Source organism: Podarcis gaigeae, assembly GCF_964106915.1.
Source record: "Podarcis gaigeae genome assembly, chromosome: 10".
NCBI lineage: Eukaryota > Metazoa > Chordata > Lepidosauria > Squamata > Lacertidae > Podarcis > Podarcis gaigeae.
Window position 1 is genome coordinate 42,923,810 of NC_139686.1, and position 19,878 is coordinate 42,943,687.

Consider the following 19,878-nt stretch of genomic DNA (forward strand, 5'->3'; position numbering starts at 1 on the left):
GGAGATGCTTAGGAAGCATTCTTTGTACAGCAGAGTGCACGTTAATAGAAGTGTTAGATTTATGGTTCACTTCAAATGAATATTGTAGGCACTGAAGCCTATTAGTCAGTCTCACAAGCTGCCATCCATAGCCCAAGCAATCCATAGGCCAAACCTCCTTACATCTGTAATCAATAAAGTTGTGGCCTGTTCCAACCCAATATCAATCCCCTGTGTTTATTTCTATGGTTTACCCCTCAATGCGCTGCAGACATCATGCACCCGTGATGGCAAACAAATCATCTAGCCATTATAAGATGATCTCAAACCACCTCCAAAGATTGCCTTGGGGGTTGGTACCAGCCCAGCCATATTCTAATTTTCTTATCCCACCCTATCAAATTACAAGAGAGGAATGGGGAGAACAAACAGCAGTTAAAGCAGAAGGCAGCTTCTAAATACTATCTGGGCCAGGGACACTGTATGGCAGGCATAGGCAAACTCGGCCCTCCAGATGTTTTGGGACTACAATCCTATCATCCCTGACCACTGGTCCTGTTAGCTAGGGATGATGGGAGTTGTAGTCCCAAAACAACTGGAGGGCCGAGTTTGCCTATGGAAAAAAGGAGAACTATTTTTCCCATATACTGTTACAGGAAGATAAAAAGCTGTTTTATACTGATCCAGAACATTGGTCCATCTAGCTCAGTGTCATCTATGATGATTGACAGTGGCTCCCCAGAATTTCAGAGAGGGAGTAGGCAAAGGAGATGCTCTGCCCATGACCATTCAAGGGGATGGCACGTCAACAACCTGTCACTAGCAGGGGAATTCATGGTCCCATTTCCAATGCAGTCCCAGTGGAAGTCAGGTTTTCCAGTCACTATACTATAAGCACTTGAAGAAGTGAGAAATTTGATTTATATCCATGCTGCCACGCATACAGGAGGTGTAGATCAGGTCAATTCATTCTGAAATATGGAGTGAATGACTTCCTCAAGCATTGCTACTAAAAAGAGAGGCTGGCCTCTTTCAGAATTTCCAGTTGCCAGGAGAACAGCATTGGAGCAGGCTGGCTATTGAAACTGGCAGCCAATAAATATGATGCTGCTTTTTTGCACTTAATGAAATCTGATAGCCGAAAGCATGTTGCCAGGTCAAATGATATTGCTTTGGTTTATGCAATTAGATTATCTATATATGTTACAATAAAATAAAAAAACAGAAGTGAAATGTTCCCTTTCCATCTGTTTATATATGTAAAGAAAAAGGAAGTTAAAAGTTTCCGTTCAATCTGTTTCATCAAACAAAATATAGTACTGCATGACACAGTGTGAGTAAACTACTCAGCTCTCTCCCTATGCATATATTATAGCATAAAATTCTAAGCTCTGTAGACTCCTAGCAATTGCTCAGTGTTAAAGGTTGGGGCTTGGCAGCTCAAATGCAATTCCATATATTCTATATGTGCTCTCTCACTCATGATTTCACGTAGACCAAGAAGCTCTAGAGAACACAACAGTTTCCCTTCTGATGTGGTATTTTCCATTTGCTTCAAAAAAAGGGGGGCATCTTCATGTTTATAAATGCACATATTAAGTGTTTCTTGGAGGTTCAGAAGTATCTTGTTGTTTTTTATTTAAAAATGCCCTTATTATAGCCTTGTCCAGTTTCAAAGATGTTCAGAGCTGTACTCAAATGCTGAGCTCCAAAATCACAGTCCAGATTCTTTATTACAGGAAAGCATTCATAGGGACTTCCCTTTCTCCTTTAGCAGCACAATCCTATGCATATTTACTCAGAAGTAATCCCTATTGAAATCAGTGAGGCATATTCCCAAATATCCACGTGATGAATTACAGCCTAAGTGAGAGAAAACACTTTGCACACGTGCATGAAAAGTGCCTGTGTGCATGGCAGGATTCTAATCCCTTTGGAAAAAGTAAAAAATGGTCCCCCAGGCTCTTGAACTTTATAACAAAATTCTGTTTCTGTTTCCATAGCTTTTGAGCTTTTTATGGGGGGAGGGGCGATCGACCAGTAGATCTCGATCAACCTGTTGGACAGCCCTCTTGTAGAGCATATAATGGGAAATAAATGCCCATGTTTTGGAAGAATTAAGGTTGATGTTCATGAACCTCTCACCTGATCTCTAGTTGATTGTTCTGCTTACCAAGAGGTAGAGAGGGAGGGCAGAGGCAGCAGGTAGTGTAGTGCAAGGCAGATGCACCAATGGGGGAGTTGGCTTGGCTTGGCTGGTGCATTTGCACCATGCAAACATCATTGCCTCCTTGACTCTTTAAAGGTAAAGGGACCCCTGACCATTAGGTCCAGTCGTGGCTGACTCTGGGGTTGCGGCGCTCATCTCGCTTTATTGGCCAAGGGAGCTGGTGTATAGCTTCCGGGTCATGCGGCCAGCATGACTAAGCCGCTTCTGGCGAACCAGAGCAGCGCACGGAAATACCGTTTATCTTCCCGCCAGAGCGGTACCTATTTATCTACTTGCACTTTGACGTGCTTTTGAACTGCTAGGTTGGCAGGAGCAGGGACCGAGCAATGGGAGCTCACCCTGTTGCAGGGATTCAAACCGCCGACCTTCTGATCGGCAAGTCCTAGGCTCTGTGGTTTAACCCACAGCGCCACCCGTGTTCCACCCTTGACTCTTTACCTTCTGGTAAACAATGGATGTAATTGACACAAGGTCAAATGAGCTCCACTTCCCACCACACATTTTGCTACTGCTTGCAGCATAAGTCCAACCTGTGCCAATTCTGAACCATGTAGGTCTACAGGTTGGCTTATTTGACCGTGGTGTGAAATACATGCTTTTAATATGTCACTGCTGGAAATCAGCATGGATTTTCTGATTTAGAATATAAGTTAACTTTGCTTCTTTTTCTGCAGGCAACCTATATAACATTTGTATCGGTCGTATTCTTTCCTACTTTTGTCCAGCTTTCTCTTGCAATTATTACCTACTTTCTCTCCTTACTTCCTCTTTTAATCTCCAATACATTTCTATTTTCTGGAATTAGAATACATTCATGCAGCACTAATCATCACCACATCTAAGGAACGCAACATTTGCTCAGGTATAACGAGTATCACAGAAGCAAAATTCATTAATTCTCCTGGGTGCAGCTATTCCAGTGAACATTATCTGACCACTGGTGTTTTAAATAAAGGCATGGGCTCCAATCTGGTTCCAGTGTAACTCCTCTGAAATTATCTGAGCAACTCAAGAGAGTCGTTTTGGGCCACTCCACTTTACTTCATGGTGTTTTAACAGTGGTCCGTCTCGCCAACATTCAGAATAAAATAATTATTTTTCGGGAAATTGCTTTGGAGCCATACCCTTATCAACACATTACAGATAGCTAACTAACCATTGCCTCAGTTGTTTGACAAATTAATCAAGTAAATCTTGCCTTGCTGTGCTTTTCTGAAATCTATAAAAGATAATGGACGGAAAAAACGGACAAGATGTTAGATTTCATTTAACTTCTGGTTTATTGCCTACTTCACAAGAGAATGTAAATAAAAACCCATTCTCCAAGCTATCATATTTCCCATAAAATGGTCACAATCTGCTGATGCAGGAGCTATTCTCTACAGTTCCTTGCATGCATATTTTACCAAATGGCGAAGATCAGTATGCCCAACAAGTATTACAACAGCCAACGTAAATAAATTACCATGTCAGGAGTTCCAAGTGGTCGAGAAGTGGTGGGCACAAAGATGATGCTGTTTCATTTTATGAGTGCATGCAAAGGCAGAGGTGATAAATTATCCTTATTGGGTTTGCTTACAGGAAGCATCATTCTCCTGGAGTACCACTTTGAACAGCGTACTAATCACTTGGAAATGTACTGGTAAAAGAACGCAGAAAGGACAAACCACACTATAGAGCCTTCTGGGTGACAGCAGTTAAGTGTGCTGTATATGGAGACGTCAAAGAATTCTTGTGAAAACAGAAATTGCTGACGTTTGCTTACTTATCCCATGTCTGGAACAGAAATCAATCCAATGTATCTGATTGGTATTTGCTGTTATTGTTGTGCCAGTCTGCAATTGATTTGCAATTGATAAGGTTTTCCCCTCCACTTTGCACCCTACTTTCTTTGCATTGAAATGAATAGGGCAGAATAACGTAATTCCACCATAGTTAACATAATGCACAGAATTAATTAGGTTTGTTCGTAATTTCACCACAGCAGACAGTGAAACAAATAATACAGTTTTGGGTTGGAAATGATCAGCAGCAGGATGGAGACGTGACGTTTCATATGGTGGAATGGAAAATGTTACCTTCCAGAATCTTATTCCAATGATATTATCCTTCTTGAAGATTAAGCAGTAGAAGTTTAAGTAATTACCGTATGCAGGACAATGACTACTTTTTAGGAGACATCAGTCACTTCTCAATGTCCAGCACAGTTTTGCACTGCTTAGGAGTTCCAATGAACCAAAACCAAGTCCATTTGGATGTCACAGAAGCGGGTGGGAAGACATGCTACCCCTTTCTGATCCGTGAAAAGAGATAAGCAATTTTTATTGAGTCATTTACTGAGTCAATATTGATTTCTTGAATATACTTTAAGTACCTCCCTTTGACACTAACAAGGGGCCCCAAAGCAGTTTGCAACAGTACTAATATAGCTGATGACGTATCTCAGACCTAAGCGTCAAAGCATTACAGATACAGTAATAATAATGTCTAAGTTAAAACTTATTGGAAACTCTGCTTTCCCTTCTAATCCAAATGCAGGTAGTTGTGTTTTGTGATCTATACTTTTTTTAAAGCCTCTCTCCACCAGTTCCAATGGGACTCCTTATTAACACTGTCATTTTTGTGTATCAGGTACCTGATCACAGTCGGAAACTCTTTATCGCCCTTGTTTATCACTTCCTTTCGTCTAGAGGAATAGTCAAGAGCACTATTGTTAAATGTGTTGGGCCGCCGTGGGGATTGACTGCCTAGGCAAACAACACTTTGATCTCTAGTTGAGTGCTTTGCTAGCAATCAAAATAAGTAGATCAGGCTTTGGACAAGACTTGAAATCAGGATAAATACTGCTGAGGATAACAACTAAGAGAAGCCTCACTAAAATATTGCATCTCTTAAGTGGGAATACTCCTTTCCTCTGATCTAAAATAAGCAAGTATAGCAGATACAAAAGTCATTAATAAGTGCTCTCTCTCTCTCTCTCTCTCTCTCTCTCTCTCTCTCTGTGTGTGTGTGTGTGTGCGCACAACAACACCATAACCCTCTCACATTTCTTTAGTAAGCACAGGCATTTTTTATTCGATGATAAAGAGAGCCTGTAGAACTGAATGGCAAAAGGTTGCCGTAAACTGTCACGATTATCTACTGAGAAGGGCTCTTTAACTGCACTAATTGTTTAACTTCTCATGAGCAGTTGTGATGCCGGGCACCTTAGCACAGGCGAGGCCTGCACTCTGGCCTTCAATTCTCAGTACTAATGGATTGCAGCAGGTTCTGTAGCACACCACTGAAATGCAGCAAGCTAGTTTAATATGCAGCTGATATCGCTGACACAATTCAGAAAGAAAATGGCATATTTGCAAATGGCTTTTTCTTTGCCCCTTCCCGCACTTGCAAATTGACATCCCATTATCAAGGATTCGAAAGTTTACAGCTGTGAGAAATTGTTGACCTTCAAGTTGGGGCCGGTTTTTCGACGTGGGGCGGGGAGGAATGTGTGCATATATACAGGACTTGCTTCAAATGCATAAAGATGAAAGAGCTGCCTGCATAAAATGAGATAGCATCTTAATTAATAAGTGCATTAATAGGCAAAAACATATGGTCACCTGCATTAATGTTCTGTGTTAGCAGAAGGAGGTTGGCCGAAGTCACAAATCTCTAAACAATGCTAATGAGTTCTTGTGCGTGCTCACACACACACATGCAAACACACCAAAAAAAGGGGGGGGAAAGTGACTTTTGGGAAACATTTCATCCTCCTGGGAATTTCTATTTCAGCAAAACAAGGAACCAGCTAAGGAAGGAATAAAAGACATGCAGATAGGCCCTATGCTGAACAGCATTGGCATCCTTTTTCTGGCAGGCTGCTGTGCCTTAAACAAATGGATGACAGGTAGGCAGACAACAGGTACAGCACATCTATGCTAGGACAATCTTCACCTAATCAATTTATGAGACAGACTAGCATGCAGCTGCTGTAAGGACAGAAGGCACAAGGCAAAAACATTCCTCTTCTCCCAGGCCTCAGGCAAACTATGGCCTTTTCAACTGTATGTGTATGGTTATTGTTTTTGTCTGTCACTATGGTATTTTTTATATATATTGAAAACCACCCTCAGATCCTTGGATGGTTAGTAGAGAAATTAAATAAATAATAATAATAACATTATAAATATTTCATGGGTGAAAGTAAGATGGAGGCCAATTCCCACCTTCAATTTTTTAGACCATCTTCAGCACTTAAAGTGTGTGGAGGGGCTGATGACAGACTGATAGCCCAAGGGCCAGAACCAACCTGATAGACCAGCTTGGCAGTTTTTCTACTGAAACCCTGTCCTCCTTCTCAGAGCTTCCAATCCCAGGTAGACACCTTTTTTAAGTGTAGCAATCCAAACTGGGCCACAAAAGTGCTTTGGGCACTGATGCTTTGACAGGCAGCTGAAGAGGTGGGGGGGGGGGCTGCAAAGCATTGCAAGCATTGGAAGAGGTCAGGAATTATTGAGTGGGTGCTCCCAATTGCCTCTGGTTTCCTCCACTGTTTGTCAACACAGCAGCACTCAACTCATATCCTTTCACCAGGTTCTTGGTAAGCCGGGGAAGAGATCATGAAGGAGGTGATCAAATTGCTTTCTGATCTCCAATGCTTGCCATGCTCCACCCTCCTCAGGGGGTGATTCACAAAGGCTTCATTGGAAGCTGCCTCTTCAGTGATCTTGAAGTGATTTGAAGCCGTTCCTGAAGGAGAAGCTGTTTCCCAGTCCTCAGAACTTGGAGTGGGTAGCTCTCTGTCACTCTCCCTGTCCCTCCATGTGGAGACAAGCTGATCAGGAGACAGCTGAACAGCTGAGTTGGGTGGCTCAATGTCAACTCTGCCCCTGCCAGTTTTAGCTTTGGGCCCCACCTGGGAAGATAAGTCATGAGAGAATGAGTCTATTAGGCTGCCGGGGGGGGGGGGTCCTCACCCCTGGTTTAAAGAATCCAGTTGCGGGTTGGGAGAAAAATGAAGCTCAGGCATGTGCTTTACCTGAGAAAAGGGCATTTTTCTTTGCAACTTCAAGGATTTGGTGAGAGCAGCTAGAAGATACGATTTTTCAGTCACACATCACTTGCTCCTTTAGGTTGCAGATCTTCCCAGTTATGCTGCTGCTGTGTAGGTGGATGGATCAGTGATCAAGGCACGGTAAGGTCTCAGAGGGAAGTGAGCCCATTACAAATTGAGCCTGGACCTCAAAGGAGTCTGTTCCCTTCATAATCTGTGGGCAAAGTAAACCCTTATATTCACCTTCCCCTGCTCCATGATCAGCAGTTAGAAGTCTATCCAATTTGTGTGCTAGGCCCTTTCAGAAAGGCCACGGAGACCTTTTTACTTAGGCAGCCATTTAAAGCATAGTCTTCTGGGAAATGGTTGTGCAATATTTAACCTTTCCTGATAATCAGGATGTCTGATAATTGGATTGTCAATGGCTTCATTGTAATATTTATTGTAATTTTCCCTTTATTATGTGATGAGTAGCTTTGAGGATATTTTGGAAAAATATGCAGCATATATCACTCAGAGATCCAGAACAAACTTATCTGAAGTGCTGTGTGATGCTTCAAAAATAATCAGGAGGAGTCTGGTGATGTGAAAAGGAGGGGTTTAATTAATTAAAGGTAGGTGAACACAGAAGAACATAAAAACGTAAAGCAGGAAAGTATTGTTTTCTACCTGAAAGGTCATGAACTTTGGATGTGGGGAAACATAATTAAGAAATATTATCTCTATAAGAGAGGCCTTGGATAGATATCACAGGTGTTCTGTGTAGAAATCATCACTCACCCTGCCAGAGATTCCAGGAAAAGAGTCCTATCCTGATTATGTTGGGTTTACTTTAATCCAAGCATTTAATATCTGCTCAGTGAGCCTGTTGTGAAAATGGACCACATCAAGTAGAAGAGACCAGCATGTGTCAAATACCTCTGACAGTTCACCTTGCACAATTCTTTTCTTGGTGGAGAAGGAAAGTCTGTCTGAAAAATGGGAAAAGATGCCCGATTACTGGGCCATGCGGGTCAGTGGTGAGCAGACATTAATTAGGCCTGGGTCCATCTACCGATTCAGAGCCGGCAGAAAAAGTTCCATTAAGCTTTAAATTGTTAGTGCCAAAAGATGTTTCTAAAATGCCATCAATATGTTTAAATTGCCAATTGTATATTTTACAGACACTACATGTATTTAAGATAAAAAACATTGCTGGCATATAAAGCTGTAATAGTTATAGTGAAACAAAAATGGTCTTTGAGTCATTACAGATAAAAATGCCAAAGCCCCTGAGTTACTGTGTGCTGCAGATAAGCCTCAAACTACACTTTTGTCACATAAATAAGAAACAAGGACTGATTTCAGATGTTGCAACATGCCAGAAGTGGAGGAGGAGGCATCGGCGGCTCACGCTTTCTGTTTTTGTCCTTCAGTAACATCCAGAGTGGAAGTTCACACAATTCCTTTGTAGTGAGAGGAAGGGGTTGCAGATGCATGCTGGACCAGCGGGTACATTTTATCATCAAGGAAACACATGGATCTCTGCTCGAGATATTACAGAAGAGTCACTTGTGTCTCTACTCCCACAACCTGTAGAGACATCTCAGGAATAGTGATGTGCGATCTTTCCCTACCCAGGCTCAGATTGGTCTCTTGAAAACCCCAAATAATTTCCCCCAAATGAATAAAATATCTCAGTTCTTTCAGACCCCACCACACCACTGATGATATCAGAGGTAGCATTGCATGGTGTATTTCTCAAACCCTCTTTGGACATCTGACACACCTTCAGCTATTCAAGCAACTACCTTCTTGTCTCCGGTCACGGCTTTGTCTCCACTCAATGTTCTGGTACACAGCAATGGCTACATGCCAAATACAAAGCACATTGGGGAATGAAGTTCCAGGTGCTTCTGATGTGGGGGCAAAGGTACTAGAAAACTTCATTTCCTAGCACTATTTGCATCTGGCATGTAGTCATCACAAGCTGTGTGCAGAAATGTCTGAAACCATAGGAATAATGTGCTCTCAAATTCCTAGACAGGAAATCAACCCCATCCGCATCTAGACAGTCAATTCATTTCCCTTCCAGCTCTTCTTATTACAAGAAACATTTCACAGCTGAAAGGGAGCAATCTCCAGTAAGCACATGTTTCAATTAATGTCCCTTTCCAGCATCATAAATGGCAATTGGTCAGCAAAGGAGAATACAGCATGGGAGTCACGAAGAAAGGAGTAGGCACTTAATTTGTTGGTCCAAAAATGTCAAGCTGTCTCATTCAAGATGTGCTACTGAATTCTCTTTTGATAATGGCTAATGAAAATGTTATCCTGCTTCCTGTTAGCTGCAGATACAGAAATTAGTCAAGCTTTCCTTATTCAAATGAGACTTAATCTTATTCTTTCCACCACCTGTCCCTGATACTTTATATGAGATTTATTGGAAGTTTTCTGAATGAGTGGCTTCCTATGCACTATCAGAGAATTGTACGAGATAGATTCAGTCCTTCACTCTTAACAGGAATTAATCTGCTCAGGTTGTGTGGAGAACAGATAAACAGTGTGAAGATTCAATACCTAAGTGTTCTTTTTTTTATAAAAAAAAGGGTAGTGGGGAGGGTGTGCAGGGGAGTATATCTCCCTGAGTTTTTCCAGGACAAGTTATGACATCTACCAGAGCTCCAGAGTAACTGACAGACTTGCCTTCTCTGGTAGATGAATGCTATGAGAACGAGAATTTCAAGTTTATTGAGAAAGGTTGATGCACCCTCACAGTTTCCTCTTGAAGGGCCTTTCTCCATCTCACAAAATGAGCATCAGTTGGCTCACTGACCCTTGTAGAGGCTTGCATCCTCAGTACGTCCATACGAATTAGCCACATGAACATTCAAGGAAAGGCTGGGTGCGTCTTGGGGGTCACACTATCAGTTTAAATGGTAACACAGCTTTCTAAGGTTGCTTGCATTTCTAATTAAAAGATGAAAACTGCACTTCAAAACTGCATCTCCAAGTAGGGCTAGCAATGTTCCTTGTCTGAAATCCTGGAGAGCTGCTTCCAGTCGGTGTAAACAATACTAAAGTGGATGGACCAATGGTCTGGCTCGATATAAGGCAGCTTCCTATGCAAAAGGCTTGCAATGGGGAACTGTCTCAGACAGATCCTTAGTCTTGCTTACAAAGCAGAAATAATCTGATTTGATTTCCAGGATTGCTTTTGAAGATTATTCTACTGCTATGAATAAGAATCCCCCCTTTCTGAGATAAGTAGAATTATCTTCTTTGCTTTTAAAAATGTATTTGGGTTGGCGCTTTGGGACAGAACCTCTCACATGGGACTTAAGTGTATTATTAGCTCTGGCTCTCATAGACTAGTTTCCCTTTGGCAAAAATGCTATTTTCTCTGTCACAGGGGACACTGCCTTGTCCTGGATTCATGGATATTCATAATCATATTGGTTTTCATTTTTTTGCCCATAAATATTTTTTAAGTGAAAGAAGTGAATTGCTTGGTGTACAACTCATAAGAAAAATAACCACACATATTTTTTTTTAAATGAAGCTTGCATTGGCAGCCTTGCTACTGTTTGTGCCACTGTGGTCAAAATAAAAGTCCACTCCTGCCTCCAAGTAAATTCAGTTCTCAGTCAATTAATTGAGTTTTCACATTGCCATGGCAATTAGCTTTTATTTTTTCATGGAACCCACTAATTAAATTTGACTTGTGTATAAACATGTCATGTAGAAGGTTTCAACCAGTTCAGAGACAATGCTCTTGTATCCTTTCATTCACTACCATTTATTGCTTTTATCGAAACTTAGAGAACAGACCTCTTACCCTTGATTATACTAACTTCATTCCAATTTGGTGTTCAGGCAAACAAAAAAGTACTGCTCACTGCCATGTTTAGCTGGCCAGCCTAAAAGACAACTTAGAATGTTGCACTCTCTTGTAGTTTCCAAGTCATCCACCAGAACAGTATATATGGTAGCCTTGAGTTTTTAGACTCAGTCATGAAAGAAGCAACTGGGAGAATGCAAAGATAACCTCAAGAACTAGTCTTCTAGAGGAAGAGGCAATAATATGCTTTAGTCCCATGTCTAAGAAGGGTTCTCATCCCAAAGCACTAAGACAACATAAGTGTGCTGGCATTATCTACCTACTCACTGATGCACGAGACAATAATCGGTGTGTATGAATTCCTGCGGCTCAGAAACTTCAGCTGCATTTCAGTAAACCAGGGAAGGGGAACATGTGGTCATCCAGTTGTTGCTGGATTAGAACTCCCATCCTCCCTGACCAGTGGTCATGCTGTCTGTGGTTGATGGGACTCCAGCAGCACAGATTCTCCATCCCACACTAATCAGTACATGTGAAAATGCCAGAGGCAATTGTGATGTTGCCAGCATGATAACTCAGGGAGTTTTCAGGAGAGTTGCAATTCAGAGAAACTGGAAACGTGTTTCCCATTTTTGAGAAAGAGAAAGAAAGAAAGAAAGAAAGAAAGAAAGAAAGAAAGAAAGAAAGGCAGACCTGAATTTGTAAGTTGCAGAGATTATATCATGCAGTATTCCCTCTACCTCCCAACCACAACAAAGACAGCCGTGAATGATAATACCAGACAGGGAGGCATAAGAAAATCATAGCCATATTTCAAGATGGCAATGTCAGTGTTTATACACCCACAATTTCTAATTTAACATATGTTTTATATCTTCTGTTGCTATGTCTGAATGTATAAGTGTTTTTCTGACATAGTTCCATATTAACATATGCTTTGAAATACAAACTGTAACCAAAATCCTCAAACATAAAGAACAACTTTTTCTACGCTAGCAGAAGCCAGTTTTGACAAAGCCTATCATATTTCTCATAGTGCTGAGTTCAGATACAAAAACAAGAAGATATTTAATGAAGCCCTTTGCTTAGGAATGATAAAAGTGATCATCATAGCAACAAGGAATAGTTTAACACTTGACTTGTTATTTTAAACTAATGGGCATTCAGTTAAGAGAAAGGCAGATCACCCTTTCTAACTTAAAACAGGTACAGATAAGATAGATGAAGCGGAAAGATTGTCTTCTGGGCAGCAGCATGTGAAAAAAGCCAGAGGTGCTTGCCATGTTGCCAGCATGATGGGCTGTGCAGTTTGCCAAAGAGGCAGATGCTGCTTCTCAGAGAAAATCATCCCCAAATCGGCATCTGGCACCTGTAATCTCCATCCAAAGAGAAAGGAAAACAGCACACGAGGAATGTTCATGAGACTAATTCATGTGGACCTATTGAGGATGCAGCCCATACAAGGGTCAGTGAGTCAACTGATGCTCATTTTGTGAGATGGTGAAAGACCCTTCAAGAGGAAACTGTGAGGTTTCAATCGGACCTTACCTCCGCCCCTCTGGGAACAATTCATTGAACCAAGGGCAAGGCATGGATAGAGCAAAGTGGAAGAAGCACTGATTTGTCCTGTAATCTCCTCATAAAAAGGTAAAGGTACCCCTGCCCGTACGGGCCAGTCTTGACAGACTCTAGGGTTGTGCGCTCATCTCACTCTAGAGGCCGGGAGCCAGCGCTGTCCGCAGACACTTCTGGGTCACGTGGCCAGCGTGACGAAGCTGCTCCGGCGAACCGGCACCAGAGCAGCACATGGAACGCCGTTTACCTTCCCACTATAAAGCAGTCCCTATTTATCTACTTGCACCCGGGGGTGCTTTTGAACTGCTAGTTTGGCAGGCGCTGGGACCGAGCAACGGGAGCGCACCCCGCCGCGGGGATTCAAACCGCCGACCATGCGATCAGCAAGTCCTAGGCGCTGAGGTTTTACCCACAGCGCCACCCGCGTCCCAATCTCCTCATACAACACAATTATTGGAATCTCTCAATACCACACGGTGAAGTCATAATCTATTGTTTTATTGATAGTTTCTAGTACATCTACCCTAGCAATTAAAAGGGAGGCTAAAGCAGTTCTGCCTATGGTTTTTTTTATTGCAGGGAACCAGGCAGAGGGCCTTCTCGGTAGTGGCGCCCGCCCTGTGGAACGCCCTCCCATCAGATGTCAAAGAGATAAACATCTACCTGACATTCAGAAGACATCTGAAGGCAGCCCTGTTCAGGGAAGTTTTTAATATGTGACATTTTAGTGTATCTTTCATCTTTGTTGGAAGCCGCCCAGAGTGGCTGGGGAAACTCAGCCAGATGGGCGGGGTACAAATAAATTATTATTATTATTATTATTATTATTATTATTATTATTATTATTATTGCAACTTTTATTTTCATAGTGTTATTGCAATACTTCATAGTGTTGTGATATCCAGCTTTTTTGGGGGGGCTGCTAAAAGACTGAACACCCAACAAGTATTGAAGTGATCTTCAGAGTTTTGGGAAATGGACAAAAATAAAATAAAAATCCTATACTGTAGCTAAAGGGGATAAGAAAGGCTAAGCCAGCTACAATCAATTATATGCACTTAGACGTAAGTCCCATTGAAGTCATGTTAATGAACAGGATTGCATTGCATGTGTATATGACACCATAGAAAATGATAAATGCATCCCATAATCATATTACAAAAAGAAAATAACAAGCTCTCAGGCATTTTATCTTGAGTATTATTGCAAATGCAGTGGTGGAGAAGTCCTTTATTTTCTTGCCTTTTAACCACTTAAGGTATCGGCTTTTGCCAAGGATGTAATGCCATTCATATATTCAGTGCCCACAAATAAAAATAAATTCAAGTTAAACAATGTTTTATGTTTCACTATTCTGGGGATCTATTTAAAAGAGAGAGAGGGAAGAGAAGAAAATAAACAATAGCATCCTTGCTTCTGTATAAAATGCAAAGAAATAAACAACTATCTGACTTTTAGAAGACATCTGAAGGCAGCCCTGTTTAGGGAAGCTTTTAATATTCGATGAATTATTGTATTTTAATATTTTGCTGGAAGCCACCCAGATGGGAGGGATATAAATAATAAATTGTTGTTGTTGTTGTTGTTGTTGTTATACGACAGAATTCAGAAGGCCAGAAATTTCAAGAAGCGGTGAAGTGGCACCTTCATATTTACCAGTGTGATCACACTTCATGGGCTCCTATTGCACGTGGAGCTACATGTGGACCTAAAAAAAACCAGGGAGCTTCCAGAAGTACAGGAAACTCCCTGCTTCAGAATTTTGCCTTTCAACTCATAAAGGTTGATAGTGAAAGGATGGATTTTAGTTGACTCATCCCCACATAGGTGTTGGCTTTGCATGTGACTAGATGCTTACAGAGGGACGCGGGTGGCGCTGTGGTCTAAACCACAGAGCCTAGGGCTTGCAGAGTGGAAGGTAGGCAATTCGAATTCTTGCGATGGGGTGAGCTCCCATTGCTCGGTCCCAGCTCCTGCCAACCTAGCAGTTTGAAAGCACGCCCAAAAGTGCAAGTAGATAAATAGGTACCGCTTTGGTGGGAAGGTAAACAACGTTTCCATGCACTGCTCTGGTTTCGCCAGAAGCAGCTGGCCATGTGACCTGGAAAAAACTGTCTGCAGACAAATGTCGGCTCCCTTGGCCAGTAAAGCGAGATGAGCGCTGCAACCCCAGAGTCATTCGCAACCGGACTTAACTGTCAGGGGCCCTTTACCTTCACTTTTTTAGATGCTTACAGAGGGCTACTGGGTGTCTGAAATGTGGCCAGTGTTCACATTCCCAGTTTAAAAGTTGTCCATCCCAAACAAATTGTGTGGAAAAAGAAAACTCAGAGTAATACCAATACATACTGACAGATTCCTCAATGTGATAGATGGCATTCATATAGGATATACCCAATAGCTGGACCTTACCATGCAGGTTCATTGTCACCTGAAGATAGATGCTTGGTCTGCATCCTGGGAAGACTTCTCTATTGTTCAAATAAATAGCCTACATTTGGGAAGGATTTAATGACAAATCTGGACTCTTGAGATGTCATCTGGTGCATTAAGCACATTAGAAAACTCACTTTTGTTGTCTTGTGTTCCCTGCCAGCAATATGCTACAGGATACGCCTATGGCAGAGCTTTCCAAACTTTTCATGTTGGTGACACGCTTTTTAGACATGCATCATTTCACGACATGGTAATTCAGGTGGTTAAACTGACCCCTTTCCAGCCCTGGTAGGAGCATGGGGAGTGTTCACATGACGTACCTACACAATGCAGATGACACACTAAAGTGTCGTAGCACACAGTTTGGAAAGCCCCAGCTGAAGGCATGCTTTCAAAGCCAGAATAAATAGTCTCTGTTGGATCTGTTTGGTGCTCTTCATAATATTTCTTTTGTGTCTGATGATCACAGCTGGAACCATGGAAAATGCAAAGTGTCATTGTTCTGCCACAACTGGCGATGTACAACATTCAATGGTACCACAAGACAAATTGGATGAAAACCTCAATGTATGCTGTTCTTCCTGAGAGCCTCCCATTGACAACTGTAAACAGCTGGCAATTTCAGAGCCTATAAAACACTGGCACATCAACAAGGAGTGACAAAAAGAAAGAAATAATCCATTTGGAATGGGTAGTGTGGTGTTTTTGTGTTTTAGGTATTGTAAATGAAGCAGAACACGTTCTGCTTTAAAGTCAAGGACGACTTGTCAGATCTGCACAGGGACTACATCAGCCAGGGAAGGACTTACCCAATCATTGCAAATTGTAAACATTTTATGATAAAAAGTCAAGAGAAACAGCAGCAAGCCTCTGTGAGCTCAGCCTGTACAGCAATTATTCCCAGCAATAATACACTACATGTTTCTCCTTTACTGCTCTTGTGTGGATTACAAACAGAATTTAAATCTGAGCTGGGTAGACCTGGGAACGCTGTACTAATACTCAGCTTAAAAGCTGGCAGAGAAACCTACAGAGAATCCAAGTCCCATTTTGCTCCCTGGTTGCCTAAACAGGCAACAATGGCAAGAAAATGTAATAGAAGCCAGGGAGAAAAGAACACAAGCTATGCTCTGTTTTCTGCGGCTGTCTCCATTTTAATTGCATGGAGAACAACAACTCATTTTCTCTCGCTGCAGTCAAAAGGTTGCAAATGTTGCGGTTTATGGGACCCTGGTGCCACCTCTGTTTACTTACATTGCCAAAAAGGCTGAATATTCTCATTTCTTTGATTAAATAGGTGTAAGGTGAATTCACTTTTCGAGCTGCCTCATTCCGCCAGCTTGGATTGTTTTGATCTGTTTTGATTGTGTACAGCTTTGCTCTTACCAGAAGCCATGGGGCAGAGAATGCCAATTTAAAAAACGACAAACTGGGCAGGCACAACCATTCACGTTGGCCACAATTCAACTCGTGAGCGCAACACGGGCTCCACCTCTCCCATACAATCAGTATGCTATCCATGTCCCAAAACTAGCATGGAAAGCCCCTGCCTTACTTCCACAACCACCAAAGTTAGAGCGGCACACAAATGGCTTCTCAAGATTCTCCATCCTATTTGGGAGAAAACGCACCGCACTTTCACAGGCGTGGGTTCTTTCTACCAAATATGTTTTCATTGTTGTTTGTTGCTGCTGGCACCACAATATCAGCAACTGTGCTGGCAGTATGACCACCATTTTGTATTCCCCACAAGACCCAGTGTTGTTTCGGGGCATTGTAAAGGGAAAACGATGGTCACCATACATATAGTGAAGAATATTTGGAGAAAATTATGCAAAGTGGGTTTTTTCTTAGGGGATAAAAAAAAAATCTCTGTATTTTAGATATCTGTGTCACCTTTTGCACCTGCACGCAGGCTTTGAGAACAATCATGTTCCTTGTGATTGACTTCTGTGCAGCAGAGCATCTGTACTAGGGACAGCAAGTTTCAATGTCACTGCTTTATTTCCTATTCCCCAAAGTCATGCATAACATCTAGAGGGTTGCATCTTAGCCATACAAAGCTAGACAAAGAGAACATGTAATGCTGAAGATTAAAGACTGTGGGAAGGAATCTGGAAGACAAACTTAGTAGACTACTTTTGGTAATGGCAGAGGCTATGAAAGAACATGGGTCAGTGCCAACATAGGAAGGGAGGAATTTAACTTTTCCAGTGGAAAAAGAGTTTTGGGTTGCCAGTAAACCATTCGTACCAGAAGTAGGCATCAGCTACAAGATTTGGTTCAGACCATGTTTCAGTGCTTTGAGGGAGCAAAGATCAAGATTTGATCTCAAGTGTTTCAGAGGACGTTCAAGTTGCCTTAGGGTCTGACAACATAGAAAAATGAAGCTTCATGCCTCTCCTATTCACTATTATTGGGAAGTTGAAAAATTGCTCTACCTTTTTAGAAAATAGAACTGGATGGAATTTCTAAACATATTAGCCGATCCTAAGTGGATAATGTCTGCCAAATTACTTCCAAATCAGTCCAAAGGGTTTTGTGTTGGGCATATTTAAATCTGATATTTTTGAAAGAGGCATCATTTATAACTTTTTTTTTTATCAAGTTGGAAGAAATTGGCAGACATTGCAGTATCTCCTAAGGGATGCATCCTGCCAACTTTCAGAGGGATATCTGCTGGGGTTTTCTGCTGTCTAGGGTGGTCAAAAAAGGTTTCACTTAACTTGTCCCATTGTATGGTGGCAGTTTGTATGAAAAGTGCATGCACAAGAGAGACAGCCCTAGATGATGCTGATGATGATTAAAAAAAAAAAAAAAACACCTACCAAATTATAGACAAATAGGTCCAGGGTTTTTTTTGTGGTAGGTGCCTGTAAAGTTGTTGTTTTATTTTTGGAGGAAGAGCTAAACGGAATTTTTTCTTTCCCTGTTTCTGTGGGTCAAAAAAAAATCATTAAGAAAATCAGAGAGGTGCCTCTAGGAAAGCAACTAGCAAAAATGCAGAAAAATGAAGGCAGGGGGTAAAGAATTGTAATGAAGGAAGAAAGCACCTTCTGACAGCTTCTGCTAAATTGGCTACCGGCAAAGTAGATGTGAAAGGAATGGATTTATGGTCATGTGACACCAGTGGCGTAGCGTGGGTTGTCAGCACCCGGGGCAAGGCAAGTAATTTGCACCCCCTAACCCATGGATTTGGGCCCCCTAACCCGTGGATTTGCGCCCCCTAACCCTAACCCCCAGATGTTGCGCCCGGTGCGGCTGGCCCCCCTGCACCCCCCACGCTGCGCCACTGTGTGACACAAAGGAAGAAGGACATGAATGTGTAGCATTTTTCTAAGCTTGTGCTACTAGCAGAACTCACAAATAGGACAGAACACACAAAAGCCAGGCCACACATTACTTTAACATCCTTTACTTCAGTGTTTGCAGAGCTCTGGCAAATCTTTGTGACATGTTAGTCACAGAACAGCTCTCACTTTCCCCTCTCCCCACCTTGGCATTTCCCCTAAGCTTGGGGAGAAATGTTTCCATTTTGGCAGATACGCCTGCAGTATTTTATAAACACCTGAATTTTCAAAGCACCCTGAAGCACTTTAGAGGCCCCTGCTTCAGCTCAGACAAGCTCCAAATCTGTCTGAAGCAGCCTACATTAGTTATTGATTCAATATAGTCAAATCTTCTGCACAACCCACATTTTCAGTTGTTCACCATCATCTGTAATTCAGTTAGCCTTATTCAAGCATTCCTCTTCATCAGATTCCAATAATTTGAGGGTGGAGAGGGAGTCATTCTCCCTGGCTCCTTCGCATCAGCATCACCAGCTTCATTGCCATCCACATGTTGGCTGCTGAATGTCTGCAGCAGGGAGACTCCTCTACTAGTGAGGGCTTTCCATGCAATTTAGAACCAGAGTACTCACCCACCAGAACCTTTTAATTAAATCCATTTCTATGGATGGCCATTAAAATAGGAAAACATTTGTTTCCTGTGTTGTATGCTGCATTAGGCATATTCAAAAGGAGACTCAAGGATTAAAATACATTTTCAAAGCACACAGAGATACGTAAAGGTAAAGGACCCCTGGATGGTTAAGTCCAGTCAAAGACAACTATGGGATTGCAGAGCTCATCTTGCTGTCAGGCTGAGGGAGCCAGTGTTTGTCCACAGACAGTTTTCCAGGTTTTCCTGGCGCAACGGAACACTGTGACGGAAACCAGAGCACATGGAAACACTGTTTACCTTTATCTACTTGCACTGGTGTGCTTTTGAACTGCTAGGTTGGCAGGAGCTGGGACAGAGCAACAGGAGCTCACCCCGTAATGGGGTTTGAACCGCCGACCTTCTGATCGGCAAGCCCAAGAGGCTCAGTGCTTTAGACCACAGTGCCACCCATGCAGACATACTGTATTAAGGACCAAATGTCTGCCTCTAAATCCTGTGGGTATGCACACCATTCACATAGGTGTGCTGCAGATGCTATCTTTTGTCCTTTAAATACAGAATCCTTTTGCACTCAGGTTTAAAATGTAGAGGTGAACCAGTTCTTCATAGGAACGTGTGCTGAGAAACTGAAGGACGGGAAGAAAGAACAATCCACGGATTGCTTCCATTAACTTGCTTCAATGTTATTGATTATTCTAATTCTACTTTTTTAAAAAATACAGGCATGCCTACTGGCACAATCATTCCTTGTTGCCTAAAAGTGGCACAGTGATCTTCAGTGCTTCAGTACAGTGAATACTTTCCGACCTATTCCAAAAAGAGAATAATCTAATTCTCTTTTTTTAAAATGAGTAT